This window comes from Xyrauchen texanus, chromosome 28 (genome assembly GCF_025860055.1).
Source record: "Xyrauchen texanus isolate HMW12.3.18 chromosome 28, RBS_HiC_50CHRs, whole genome shotgun sequence".
NCBI classification, from domain to species: domain Eukaryota; kingdom Metazoa; phylum Chordata; class Actinopteri; order Cypriniformes; family Catostomidae; genus Xyrauchen; species Xyrauchen texanus.
In genome coordinates, this window is record NC_068303.1 from 42,044,862 (window position 1) to 42,057,465 (window position 12,604).

The window sequence follows — 12,604 nt, forward strand, 5'->3', positions numbered from 1 at the left end:
CAAACCTCTCGCCCGTGTCTCTGGCTGACACGTGAAGTGCTGGATATTTGGCCTGCCCAGTCACCTTCGTGGATGCCATGTTGAGCTCTGCAATTAAAACATGGTCAAACACTCCCGGTAGGACCACGTCAGGCAGCTTCAGGTCCACCAGCATCTGAAAGTTCCAGTGAACCACTCCGGTCATCCCCTGGGCCTTGAACAGCTCGGTAGAGATGTTGTTGCCCGTCACCCACCGAGCCTGGTGAAAGTGGAAGCCCTCCTGCTGAGAGGTTCCTCTGACGGGGATCCAGATAGGAACAGCAGCTCCTTCCCCTTTTACGTGGTTCAGCTGCAGACAACCTCCTCCCGTTGAGGTGCAGATTTGTCTTGCAGGGAGGGGTTGATTTTTATCATCATTGCCTCAGCGGAGGGGTCCTGTCTTAAATGCCCCGATGGGCCTCTTCTAAACTGAACTGTCCTCCTTCCGGGAAAGAACTCCATCTTCTTCATCCTGTAGATTTAAAGCACATTTAAAAAAATGTTTTAATAAAGACTAATTTAGTTAAAGTGTTGATAGATAAAACAAATATTAATGAAAGTAACATGTAATATTTCATTATTAATAACACATACTACATAGTAATACTATTATTAATACTGATGAGATGTAATGTTAGTTCACATGTAGATCTTATTGTCTTAGAATTATGTTTTAGCTAGAATGTTATAATATATTTGTATTACCTATATTGAAAGGTGCAGTATAGATAAATTAATTAGTAAAAAGTTGTTCAGTAACAGAATAGTGATATAATTGCAGTCATTGCAGACAAACAAAACAGTAACGTTATCAATATGAGCTAATGTCCTTAGCGAAGTTTAACAGTAACTTAGCTTCCATTCACAATTATGGAAATTACAAAGGTAAGCTAATAACTCACTGGTAAATATATAACGTTAGTCTACTTCACTTTATCATTCAGGTTTCAGTGTATTTAGGCCCAAATATAGCATAATCTAAATACTTGTATGACAGACTATGTTGTGTAAACGAAGTTTGTAATAATTTTTTCGCTGTTCACGTACGTTAGTTTAAGTGTAATCACGTCAACAAAAATAACTTCAATCAAATCTTGAATACCTAAACTTCCGTTTAAATTGTCATAAAATATAGACATTGAGAGTGTTAAAAACAACGAAAACTATAGAATAAAATACTAAATCAAACATTATTTACCTTGATTCTAGCGGTTGAGATGCGATTGACACGTTTTGATTGACGTTATCTGCGCCTGTCTGTCTCCCTTACAATACGAAAATGCGGAACAGCGCCGCTCATGTCGACGTGTGGCCACAAATATATTACATCCGTAGTGTAAGACACTACCATAGAGAATGAATGGGAAAAGTTAAGGGAAGTTAAGACTAACTATTTTCGGCTCCCGCGCGAAAGGTCCACAGTTCCAAACTGGGTGGAAACACTTGATTTTTTAACTGCAGTACTGTTATTTTTGGGATCTAGTGTCTTGTCGAAACATATATTCAATAAATTAGTAGCAGGAATTGTTGGTAATTTTCTTCATAGGCTAATTTCCATAGTGTAGTGGTTATCACGTTTGCCTCATACGCGAAAGTTCCCCAGTTCGAAGTTGGGTGGAAACACTTGATGGTTTTCCTGCAGTATTGTGATTTTTGGATGGAATATCTTGTCGAAACATATATTCAATAAATGAGTAGCAGGAATTGTTGGTAAATTCCATCATAGGTTAGTTTCCATAATGTAGTGGTTATCACGTTCGCCGAACACACGAAAGGTCCCCAGTTCGAAGTTGGGTGGAAACACTTGATGGTTTTCCTGCAGTACTGTGATTTTTGGATGGAGTGTCTTGTCGAAACATATATTCAATAAATGAGTAACAGGAATTGTTGGTAAATTCCATCATAGGTTAGTTTCCATAATGTAGTGGTTATCACGTTCGCCGAACACACGAAAGGTCCCCAGTTCGAAGTTGGGTGTAAACACTTGATGGTTTTCCTGCAGTACTGTAATTTTTGGATGGAGTGTCTTGTCGAAACATATATTCAATAAATGAGTAGCAGGAATTGTTGGTAATTTCATATTGGCAAGTTTCCATAGTGTAGTGGTTATCATGTTCGCCTAAAATTTTAAAGGTCCCCAGATCGAAACTGAGTGTAAACACTTTTAAGTTTTACTGCAGTACTGTTATTTTCGAAACTGGGTGGAAACACTTGATATTTTTACTGCAGTACTGTGAATTTTGCATGGAGTGTCTTGTGTAAACATATGTTCAATAAATGAGTTGCAGGAATTGTTGGTAATTTCCTTCATTGATAAGTTTCCATAGTGTAGCGTTATCACGTTCGCCTAACATGCGAAAGGTCCCCAGTTCGATGCTGAGGGAAACACTTGTTACTTTTACTGCAGTACTGTTATTTTTGGATGGAGTGTCTTGTCAAGACATATATTCAAGAAATGAGTAACAGGAATTGTTGGTCATTTTTTTCATAGGCTAGTTTCCATAGTGTAGTGGTTATCATGTTCGCCTCACACGAGAAAGGTCCCCAGTTTGAAACTGGGTGGAAACACTTGATGGTTTTCCTGCAGAACTGTTATTTTTGGATGGAGTGTGTTGTCTAAACTGGGACATGGGCCATTAAAGAGGTCGGTTCCATGGTGTAATGGTAAGCACTTTGGACTTTGAATCCAGCGATCTGAGTTCAAGTCTCAGTGGAACCTTCTTAGCTTCTTGTTTCAAGGGACAGAGGTTGGCTGTTGGAATTCCCATAAAGATGCCTAAAATGTATACTTTTCTTGCCAATTTCCACAAATCATGTTCATTCTCCACACCCAGAGCTGTGCTGTCAAATACATTTTTGGTTCCTTGGTGTAATGGTTAGCACTTTGAATCCAGCGATCCAAGTTCAAGTCTCGGTGGAACCTGCTTAGCTTCTTGTTTCAAGGGACATAGGTTGGCTGTTGGAATTCCCATAAAGATGCCTAAAATGTAACCTTCTCTTGCCAATTTCCACAAAGCATGTTTGTTCTCCACACCCAGAGCTGTGCAGTCAAATACATTTTTGTTCCATGGTGTAATGGTTACTAGTCTGGATTTGGAATCCAGTGAACTGTGATCAAACTCAGTTGATTCTTCTTTGCATTTTGCACCAAAGATTCAGAGGACCCAATAAAAAGTACTTATCAAAAGCAGGGAGCCTCCAAATCTCAACTAATGAATGGATTCATACTCTCCTGCCAAGGTCAGAGGATCATCAACAGGGGAATGCAGAGCGATACACTGTATCATAAGTTTGTTTTGTGTTGAAGTTGTTTAGCACCCATGAAGAATGTGACATGTAACAGTACCCAAGAAAATTTCAATGCAAATTAAATTTGCTTTCAAGAAATACATAAATGAAGCTGTCTGAGCATTATATGAGAAACAGGAAAAATGAAAAAAAAAAAGAATATATATATATATATATATATATATATATATATATATATATATATATTTTTTTTTGTGAGGATTTATTGGTAAATTTGTATATTCTTGAAGTGTTTTCTTGCTCAAGACTTTTGAAGCTTTCTCTACTTCCCCCTTCACATAGATCAGAGCTCTGCTTGCAAGAGTAAAAAAGCTGTACATGGGTTTGGCACGCTGCAATGCTCTGATGACCAGGTCCATGAGTACTTCACCATGCACTTGTATTAAAAAATAGGTCATGGTGAAATACTCATGGACTGCTAAAGAGGTCGGTTCCATGGTGTGATGGTAAGCACTTTGGACTTTGAATCCAGTGATTTGAGTTCAAGTCACGGTGTAACCTGCTTTGCTTCTTGTTTCAAGGGACAGATGTTGGCTGTTGGAATTTCCATAAAGATGCCTAAAATGTAACCTTCTCTTGCCAATTTCCACAAAGCATGTTCTTTCTCCACACCCAGAGCTGAGCAGTCAAATACATTTTTGTTCCATGGTGTAATGGTTAATAGTCTGGATTTGGAATCCAGTGAACTGTGATCAAACTCAGTTGATTCTTTTTTGCATTTTGCACCAAAGATTCAGAGGACCCAATAAAAAGTACTTATCAAAAGCAGGGAGCATCCAAATCTCAACTAATGAATGGATTCATACTCTCCTGCCAAGGTCAGAGGATCATCAACAGGGGAATGCAGAGCGATACACTGTATCATAAGTTTGTTTTGTGTTAAAGTTGTTTAGCACCCATGAAGAATGTGACATGTAACAGTTCCCAAGAAAATTTCAATGCAAAATAAATTTGCTTTCAAGAAATAAATAAATGAAGCTGTCTGAGCATTATATGAGAAACAGGAAAAATGAAAATAATATATATATATATATATATTTTTTTTTTTTTTTTTTTTGTGAAGATTTATTGGTAAATTTGTATATTCTTGAAGTGTTTTCTTGCTCAAGACTTTTGAAGCTTTCTCTACTTCCCCCTTCACATAGATCAGAGCTCTGCTTGCAAGAGTATAAAAGCTGTACATGGGTTTGGCACGCTGCAATGCTCTGATGACCAGGTCCATGAGTACTTCACCATGCACTTATATTAAAAAATAGTGGGCCAACAGTTAATGAGGACGGTTCCATGTTGTAATGGTTAGCACTTTGGCCTTTGAATCCAATGATATAAGTTCAAGTCCTGGTGGAACCTGCATATCTCCTTTTTTCAAGGGACAGAGGTTGGCTGTTGGAATTCCCATAAAGATGCCTAAAATGTAAACTTCTCTTGCCAATTTCCACAAAGCATGTTCTTTCTCCACACCCAGAGCTGTGCAGTCAAATAAATTTGTTCCATGGTGTAATGGTTAATAGTCTGGATTTGGAATCCAGTGAACTGTGATCAAACTCAGTTGATTCTTTTTTGCATTTTGCACCAAAGATTCAGAGGACCCAATAAAAAGTACTTATCAAAAGCAGGGAGCCTCCAAATCTCAACTAATGAATGTATTTATCATTCAGTTACCTGATGACAGTAGCCTTGATGGTCTTGGTGAGCTCTGAGTCATCAGCTTCTGGCTTCAAGACCTCCTCATTGAAGAGCTGCAGCACAGGCTTCAGGTAAGACACACTCACGTATGCTTCACCAGAAAGAGCATCAGTGAACTCAACAAGTGGATTTAGAGACTTGTGGACAGACTCCAGGACATCAATGTCCTGCCACGAGGGAATCAAGTGCCTTGTTTTTTTATCAGCTGATAAAACCTTTGCAATGGCCTTCTCCTGCTCCAGCACTCATGCTATCATTGCATGGCGGGACCCCCACCTGGTGGGTGATTCTGTGATCAACTTGTGCTTGGGTAGTTTGAGCTCCTCTTGAGCGGCTGCTAGTTCTCTCTTCTTTTTCCAAGAAAAAGAAAAAGCACTGACCACTTTCTTGCACACACCCATGGCTCTTTGGATTCTCTGATCTCTCACTTCCTTCTAAAGATAAAGAAGAAAACAAAATATAGGGACATGTTGTAAAACTTTACTAGGCAAAGATGATAATAAAAAAAAATGTATATATAAAATATTATTATAAATATTATTGTAATTATTCTCATTATTCTATTACATACATACATAAATACACACAGAAGATGTGTTCATTAACTTACCAATGGCTAGATGAAGTCTGTGACCGAAACACTGCAGGCGAGTCCAATCTTTAAGGGAAGCAGCTTTGACCATGTTTGCCGCATTGTCCGTGGTGATGCACACCTGTCGGTCTTCGCTAAGGCCCCAAGATGCGAGTGCATCCTCCAACCCCTGGCTGATCGTTTCGGCAGTATGGTCCTCCGGAAAATAGGCCGTCTGCAAGCATTTGCTTTGAAGAGCCCACTCCTTGTCAATGTAATGAATAGTCAGACTCATATATGGCTCTGATGTATGGCTGGACCATAGGTTGGTAGTTGTGGCGAAGTATTTCACATCCCTTAGCTGAATTTCCAGCTTCCCACGGCACTCTTCATAAAGATGAGGCAGTGCGGTTTTAGAAAAGTATTTTCTGCCTGGGAGTTCGTACCTGGAGTCCAACACTTTAATCAATTTTCTGAACCCGTCTTTCTCCACTGTGTTCAGGGGCATCATGTCTTTCGCTATGAAGTAAGAAAGTGCGCTGGTTATATCCTTGCTCCTTTTTGATCGTTTTTCATATGGGGCAATGGTCGCAAAAGACGACACGATTGATTGTTGTTTAGGTACAGCCCCGCTTGCGCTGCTAACAACAGAAGAACCACTAACGTTAGCATGTTGGGCAAAACTTGTGGACGGAGTAACATTAACATGGGCCCGCATTTTCATACTCTCGGTGTGGTCGCTGGGATGGTACCTTTTCAGGTGACCGAAAAGGTTTGTTGTGTTTCCCGTCTTGGTTATCACCGACCAACGGCATATTTTGCAGACCGTCTTTATTTGCGCATCGTCGCTTTTCAGATATCCAAACAACTTCCATATAATTGACGTCTTGTTACCTTTTTTGTCAACAATTTCCTCAGCTTTGGAAGATAGTTCGAGTTCACTTTCACCGTCGCTTTCGTGTTCATCATTTCCACAAATTTTTTCTTTACATTCACTTTCTTCACTGCCGGTAGCTCAAACAGTGCTCTGCTAGCAAATGGGCATGTACTTAGACGCACAAGCCAAAATCTGCGTTCTGACTGGCTGTTGTCCATTTATTTCTGCTTTGTAATAGGCTGTTAGGTCTATCCATATCGAGTAAACATGTCAAAAGTTTATCATCGTAGTCTAAATAAATATTATTGCGATGCCATATCGAAATCGTTTTATCGCCCAGCCCTAATCTCCACTGTTTGAAGCGTGTTCAGCTCATGGTTGTTGTGACTGCACCAGACAGCCAGACTCGTTACCGTCGTGGATTAGGCCAATGACCATGGTGTCATCTGAAAACTTCAGGAGCTTGACAGTGGGGTCATTTGCAGTGCAGTCATGTGTAAGTGTAATGCATCCCTGAGGAGAACCATGCTAATAGTGAGGGTCCTGGATTTGAGTTTCCCCAGTCTTACTAACTGCTTCCTATCTGTCAGAAAGCTGGTGATCCATCAACAGATTGGGGTGGGCATGGAAAGCTGGGTCAGTTTGGTTGAGAGAAGATCAGGCATGATGTATTAAAGGCAGAACTGAAGTCCACAAATAGGATCCTTGCACAAGTCCCATGTCTGTCGAGGTGTTGCAGGATATAATGCAGTCCCGTATTGACAACATCATCCACAGACCTGTTTTCTTGGTAAGCAAACTGAAGGGGGTCCAGCAGGGGTCCAGTGATCTCCTTCAGGTAGACCAAAACCTTGACCACAGATGTTAGAGCGACTGGTTTGTAGTCATAATGTCCTGTGATTTTTTTTTTGGGGGGACTGGAATGATGGTGAAGCATTTGAAGCAGCAGGGAACTTCACATTGCTCCAGTGATCTATTGCAGATCCGTGTAAAGATGGGGAACAGTTGGTCAGCACAGACTTTCAGACAGGCAGATGAAACACCGTCTGGGCCTGAAGATTTCCTAGCTTTTGTTTCAAAATGCTGGGCACACATCCTCCTCACAGAGCATAAGTGCAGATTGAGTAGCATGAGGGGGTTTCAGGAGGGGTGGGTGGGTGGGTGGGTGTGTGTGTGTGTGTGTGTGTGTGTGTGTGTGTGTGTGTGTGTGAAGTGAATATCAGAGCTGGGGTGGGGTGTTAGACTGGGATTTTCAAACCTGCAGTAAAACAAATTCAGTTCATCAGCCATTATTTGACACTCTATATAGCATGGAGTGTCTTGGAAGATGTCTTGTACTTGGTTATGCTTTTAAGTCCTTTCCAGATGCAGGATCAATTGCTGAAAACAGTTTTTTCAGCTTTTCAAAGTAGCTTCTTTTAGCCACTCTGATTTCCTTAGTAAGTGTGTTCCTGGCCTGGTTGTACAATATTTTATCCACACTTCTGTAAGTATCCTCGTTGGCATGACGAAGCTATCTTGAGTTTTCCTGAAAATCATGGTTTATCATTATTGAATGAAAATTTCCTAGTAGGGATGCACATATCCTCACAGAAACTGATATATGATTGTAAAGGGATTAATGGAAAGGAGGAGTCAAAAACCGACTTGATAATATAAATAATATTTAATGAAGAACTGAACCAAAAAAACAAACACACACACAGGTGTCGGGCACCTGCCCGTAAATCTCTCTCTCTGTCACACTGCCGTCTCCGGTCAGCCTTTATCCCTCTCAAGGGCTTAATTAGCCTGGAGAGATGGGTAGTAACATGTTAAGTTAAATTTACTCCGTTACATTTACTTGAGTAACTTTTTGGGAAATAATTAACTTTTAGAGTAGGTTTAAAAGTGGGTACTTTTTACTCTCACGCAAGTAAATTTTTTATGACATTTTTGTACATTTACTTCTTTACAATGTGTGGTATTACTGTCATTACATTACTGGGTTTAATGTGGATTAATGTGTAATTTACTGAGGGATTATTGAATGGGACTTTTACGATAGTGGAAGTTCACAGCTACACGCGATGAGAGGCTCACGTACTGTCACTCAATCACTGCAGCAGCATAAAACTCTTCAATGTGAAACACTTTCTTCACTCCACACAGTGAAAAAAAAGAATAGTTTCATCATGCATTGCCTTCATTAACACCAAGACAAGCTGATATTTCAAGATTAAAGTCACAGCTCCAACTTCAGGCAGCACGCTGAGGTACATTTTGGCTCTAATTCTAACGCGGGCTTTTCTGTGTAATGAGATGGTTATTTTCAGGGTGACTCTGTAACTGGGCTCTTATGACATCAGTTTTTAAGTGTACATTTTTAAATCAGTGCAGCAATACATCAGTGTGCTTAGTCCCACATGTCATAAGCAGTATTTATGCATTTACTCCGCACCCTCGTGGGGGTACTGGAAACTATCGCAGCTACTTCAGGCAGATTAACTGTATAAATACATGTAAAAATCCAAGTTAAGTGTAAATCACTGCCATTCACGTGATAGACAACTGGAGCGCGGACAGCATTTCTGCGTGTGCACAGCAAGGTGCGTGGGGTGCGTGCGTGGGATGTGCACAAGGCAATCGTCGTGACTAGAGTGGTTGTGTCCGCAATCGTTCACTCATTCACTATTTCCTATATAGTGAATGCCAGTTAGTGCACTATATCTCAGCAGTAAGTGAATGAAATTAGTGAATTCGGATGAGAGTATCAGAGCTCTGAGGTTGGTGCAGAAACGTCACATATGACATTTTAAAATACTTGGGCCTTGTTATTCTTATTAAATAATATATTAATACAATACATCTTCATTCTGTTTGTCATTCTTAATGTTTGTTAATATAAAGAGTAAACACATTTGATCAAATAAAGAGTACATTTTAAATATATATCTGTATGTTTTGTCTCTCTATATGTTATTATGTTATTTTAATCCAGTAATAATTTGTCAAAAAGTAATATACTACATTCAGCATTAAATAAAATATTGCAGGAGTGAAGGAAGCAGTAAACTCCTTGCTCATACATCTTCCCCATGGTGGATTGCGGGAAATTAACCATCATTGAGTGTACTTGAAATGTACACTTGAAATTAGAGTTAATTGTTGGTAAGAATAAGTGAACAAAAGTAGGGAACGAGTGGCTCACTCAGAATTCAGACACTCCTACAAAATAGCGAAAACTCGAAATAGTGCACTATATAGTGGATAGGGGGCAGTTTCAGACACAGTGAGTGTTCCACGACCGGAGTTGGTGCCCTACGTAGATTGTGTACTCTGCATTTAGAGAGCGGCAGTACTGCTGTACAGAACTAACGATCTAAATACTTGCAACACTGAAATCTGTAAGTACACAGAAATAAGAATCTACACAGGACTTTAAAAGCTATGAAATAGCAAAAGAAGGCATTATATTTCAGCATTATATATAATGTCCTTGTGGTACATTTTCACGTTTTCACTGTAATAATTACTAGAAATGTTTCCAAACTTCTCTTCTTCTTGACAAATTCATCCAGATCTGACAAGAGCTCTTAAAGGGTTAGTTCACCCAAAAATGAAAATTATCTCTTCATTTACTCACCCTCATGCAACCCCAGATGTGTATGACTTTCTTTCTTCTGCTGAACTTAAATTAAGATTTTTAGAAGAATTTATTAGATCTGTAGGTCCATACAATGCAAGTGAATCGGTGACAACATTTTAAAGCTAAACAAACAAACACAAGTCAGCATAAAACGTATCCATAATACTCTAGTGGTTAAATCTTCAGAAGTGATGTGATTGGACAGATCACTTTCACATTCTTTTTCTTGTGTTTTTGGTGATTGAATTTGTTCTCTGCATATCACCCCATCATAAATATGTATCTGTTTCTCACCCACACCTATCATATCCTCTTCTGAAGACATGGATTAAACCACTGGAGTCATATTGATTACTTATACACTGCCTTTATGTGCTTTTTGGAGCATACAATTTTTGGCCTACCGAGCTAAAATATTCTTTTAAAAATCTGCATTTGTGTTCTGCAGAAGAAAGGAAGTCATACACAATCTGGGATGGCATGAGGTTTAGTAAATGATGAGAGAATTTTGGGGGTAAACTATCTCTTTAAAGAGATAGTGCAGCCATAATTTAATGTTCTGTCATAATTTCTCTACCCCCAACCAGTGTGAGGCTTTGTATTATGTGGAACATGAAATATGGAATATTAGTGACTGACAATCTCAGTCACCATTCACTTTCACCATTCACAGAATGTTTGCCTGAGTCACGATTCACTGAAAGTAAATAGTGATTCAGGCAAACATTCTGTCTAATATCTCCTTATTGTGTTGCATGGAAGAAAGTCATACAGGTTTGGAACAACATGATGGTGAATGATGACAGAATTTCCATTAATAATAATCATAATTCTGTAGTACATGTTCAATGTGTATTATTGAATGGAATATAGGGGATTTAATGTCTATTGTGTAATTTGTGAAAATAATGAGTTACTCAGTACTTGAGTACTCTTTTAATTGGATACGTTTTTACAAAAATATGTTATTTAAAATAATTGTGCTGCCCTGAATGATTGGGAAATTAGTCTATGGATGTGCACTTTATGAAACTTAATGGCTAAATAAAAAGCACAATAAAATATTATTCACAATATTGCTTAATTTTATATCGTCAGTATGATGATGAAAATTATGAATATTCAATATATAGGCTATATTCCAGCACTTCCTCAAAAGTTGGTTGTTTCGATCGCAGAAATGTTTATTTTGTATTATTATTTATTTATTAATTTTGCTCTTCATTTCACCTTTGGGTCTTTACATTGAGATTACTACAATGCAGGCCGTACTTCACAGCATATTTCCTGATACAATTCAAAACAACTTAGCTGTAACAATAACTAATTTCTCTGCAATCATTTTTAAAGTTGTGGTATAGAGGATTGTGTGCTTGACAGGAGTTCTGAAAGGTACAAGTTCAAACCCTGCCTTGGGTGTCTCGTAAACCAGTATGCAATTGCAGTGTACATGATGTCCACTCTGTGGAGCCTGTAGGTCAAATGTGGACATTTCAGTGCTTGGCCCTGTAATTGCTGCTTGCAGCTATATTTTGCATCTGCATGATCCATGATCCACACTTTTTATATTTTAATGAATTTCTTATATCTTCTTGTCTCAGAATAAAATGGCTGTGCCATTCTTGTGCGTGTAAGGTTTTGGTGGTACATTCAAAGGGACAAATACTTATGTAATTAACTGTGAAACTGCCATCTTCTTTTCCAAACATGTATCTAGCTACAGTGGTAAACAGCTACTACTAGTATTCACTGTGGTACTCTGAGGGTGGAATTGAACTCAAGTGGTTGAATCAAGTGTGATAGCATCTCAGGTTACTTAACTGTAACCCCTGTTCCTTGATAAATGCGGAACGAGATGCTGCACTGATTTAGCGTTTTTTGAACGTCTTTAGGAGTGACCAGCTGTGAATATGTGTGTAACACGTCAATGAAATTGACTAGAATTTATAGCCTCTGCTGGTGACATCATCAGGATGCACCTGTAGCAGGGCTATAAATAGATGCATCACAGGTGCATCGTCAGGCATTTTGTCTGAAGAGCAGTCCTGGGGCATCCTCAGTGCAGCAATGAACCGCAGCATCACGTTCCAATTTTATTAGGAAACAGAGGTTACAGTTAAGTAACCCGAGATGTTCACTATCAAAAAGCTACACTTTGATGCAGCGCTGATTTAGCGCTTTGGGAACGAGAATGCCCATGCCGCCGCACTGTGGGTGTCCGGACCCCTTACGGTTGTGTAGTTGTGCTCACAAGAGCGCGAGAGGTCTCAGACATGAGCTTGTGATGTTGACTCAAGGACGTAAGAGCCCGGAGTGGCATGAACATCCATAAATCTTATGAATATGTGCGGGGAGGACCAGCCTGCCGCACCACAAGCATGCAGCAGAGGGAACCTCTAGCCAAGGCTTTAGAGCTCTACCTCTGGTAGAGTGAGCCCTGATCCCTACTGGCGAAGCTTGACCATGCGCCTCGTTGGCCAGGGCAATAGCATCCCTCACCCAAGGTGATATTGTC

At 39.4% G+C, this 12,604-nt stretch overlaps 1 non-coding gene across 1 annotated transcript; it reads left to right on the forward strand.

The window, feature by feature from the left end:
- The first annotated feature begins 2,665 nt into the window (after positions 1–2,665).
- trnaq-uug (transfer RNA glutamine (anticodon UUG)) lies at positions 2,666–2,737 on the forward strand. Its single transcript has one exon. It is a non-coding gene; the product is annotated as a tRNA-Gln (tRNA).
- Positions 2,738–12,604: the final 9,867 nt, after the last annotated feature.